This window comes from Dromaius novaehollandiae, unplaced genomic scaffold, assembly GCF_036370855.1.
Source record: "Dromaius novaehollandiae isolate bDroNov1 unplaced genomic scaffold, bDroNov1.hap1 HAP1_SCAFFOLD_123, whole genome shotgun sequence".
NCBI classification, from domain to species: domain Eukaryota; kingdom Metazoa; phylum Chordata; class Aves; order Casuariiformes; family Dromaiidae; genus Dromaius; species Dromaius novaehollandiae.
In genome coordinates, this window is record NW_026991337.1 from 17,501 (window position 1) to 20,000 (window position 2,500).

A 2,500-nucleotide genomic window follows, 5' to 3' on the forward strand; every position below is an offset into this window, starting at 1 on the left:
AACTGCCCTGCCCGGCGTGGCCACCGAGGAGGCAGCCAGCGGCGGGCGCTGCGTGGGGGTGAGGGAGCAGCGTCTGCCAGAGGTGCCCGCTCGAGCCTGAACACCGGCCACCCCCCCGCGCTCCCTGGGACAGGGCGAGCAGGGAAGCACCGGCCCGCCGAGGGGCCTCTGCGACGTGTCCCGGGACGCCTCAGCGGGCGCTGCGTGCGGGTAGGGATGGGATCGGCAGCCGGAGCGCTGGCATCGCCCCGCGCTGCCTGCGGCGGAGAACCCCGAAGCCGGAGCCGCACGGGGCACCCCCGTGCCCCCCTTCGCTCTCACTCTCGCTCTCGCCGGGCCAACCCGCGCTCCAGCCACTAGCCGCCGGCGAGCCCGCTCTCCGCGCTTCCTGGCACCTGGGACACGCTCGCGGGGCTGCCAGGGAGCTGCCGGGAGGCCGCCGCACCAAGCGCGCTCCGGTGGAGAGAACCGGGACGGGACCGCTCCTGCCTGCCCTCACAGGCCGCCTCACCCCTCTCGCAAGTCGGCTGCATGCGCAGGGGGCGCCCGGGAGCCAGTCTCCGGAAGGTGAGTGGTTGCTCACCTCTCTCCCCTACAGTCGTACCGCTAAGTCAGGCGGCGCCGGAGAGCCAAAGGACACCCGCCCCTCCTACCGGGGAGGGGCGCGGGAATGGCCCACGTCTACGATGACGTAACTGGAGGCAGCGACGCAGAGCGACCCCTTTCGCCGCTCCAGAGGAAAGCCGGGGGAAACAGGTCTACCGGTCACCACCCCGAAGGGCGGCCAAGTCTCGCCGGAGCCGGGTAGACCTGCTGACAGCGTGGGAGGCGGACCCGGGAGACGGCCTGCCACTTCCTCGCGCCTCCCGGAGCCCGGTCGACCGGCTGGCCGAGCCCCAAGCCCGGAGCCGGGTAGACCGGCACGCCGCGCGCCCCAGGCAGCCTCGCGGAGCCCGGTCGACCAGCTCGCCCCTCCGCGACCCCCGGATCCAGGTCGACCTGCTCGCCTCCGCGAGACCCAGCGGAGCCGCGTCGACCGGCTCGCCCCTCCGAGACTCCCGGAGCCGGTAGACCCTCTGGCCGCCGCCAAGGCAGCCTCCCAGGCCCGGGGGCGTGGGCCGGCCGCTGCCACGGCGGACCCGCTGCGCCGGCCGCTACCGGGACGGCCCGCCGCGCACCCCCGGTCGTCCGCCCCCCCCCCCCCCCCCCCGGCTCGAGCGCTTCGCTTGTTTGTTTGTTCGTTTCTTTCGGGGCAAGGGGTTCCGCTCGCTTCTTTTTGGGGTCGTGTTGTTTTTCGGGTTTGCTCTTGTTTCTTTGCGTTTCCGAGCACGCGCGTCTTTTCCCCTCCTTTTCCTGCCTTGCTGATTTTTCTCGGTTTTCTGTGTGGGAGCGCGGTGCCCCCCCCCCCCCCCCCGCCCCGCCCCGCCCCGGCACGCGGTCCTACAGCAGGGGAAGGTGCTCACTTACGAATCTAGGTCTCTAGGTCTTGTCTGTCTGTCTGTCTGTCTGTCTGTCTGCCTTTTATTCCTTTCTTTCTTTTCCTCTTTCTTCCTTTCTTTCTTTCTTCTTGCCTGGCCGCTGCCGCCCCTTACCCCCTCCCTTTCCTGGTGCCTGCCTTGCTCCCCTCGCACTGCTTCCAACGCCCCGCCTCAGCAGAAATCCCTGACCCCGGGCTGACCGGCGCCCCGAGGCAGCAGGGGGGCCCCGGGGCGGGGCACGCGCGCACACAAACACACACTCCACACAGGCGCCGTCAGCGGGGCAGGGCGGCACTGGCCCGCCAACAACCCGTGATACCGCGCCTGGCGCGCGCCCCCCGCCCCCCCCCCCCAACAAGGCAGCGGAGGGTGCTTGTGTGCGAACCCGCGCCGTTCGCGCCTTTTTTTTTTTTTTTAATCGGTTCTCGCGCCGTCCGCCCGCCGGCCCCCCCCGCGCCCCCCCCCCCCCCCCCCGCCCGCCTTTTCGCCGCCGCCAAGCCTGCTTGTTCCCTCACGTTCCCCGGCCGGGGCCGTTCCGTTCCGAAGCCTCGGGGTTCCGCGCGCCTCTGGGAGCCGAGGCGGAATCTTCGCGCCCCCCCCCCCACCCCCCCCCGCGCGCCCCCCCCCCCACCCCGCCCCGACCCCCGTTCCGTTCCGAAGCCTCGGGGTTCCGCGCGCCTCTGGGAGCCGAGGCGGAATCTTCGCGCCCCCCCCCACCCCCCCCGCGCGCCCCCCCCCCCACCCCGCCCCGACCCCCGTTCCGTTCCGAAGCCTCAGGGTTCCGCGCGCCTCTGGGAGCCGAGGCGGAATCTTCGCGCCCCCCCCACCCCCCCCGCGCGCCCCCCCCCCCGCCACGCCCCGACCCCCGTTCCGTTCCGAAGCCTCGGGGTTCCGCGCGCCTCTGGGAGCCGAGGCGGAATCTTCGCGCCCCCCCCACCCCCCCCGCGCGCCCCCCCCCCCGCCACGCCCCGACCCCCGTTCCGTTCCGAAGCCTCGGGGTTCCGCGCGCCTCTGGGAGCCGA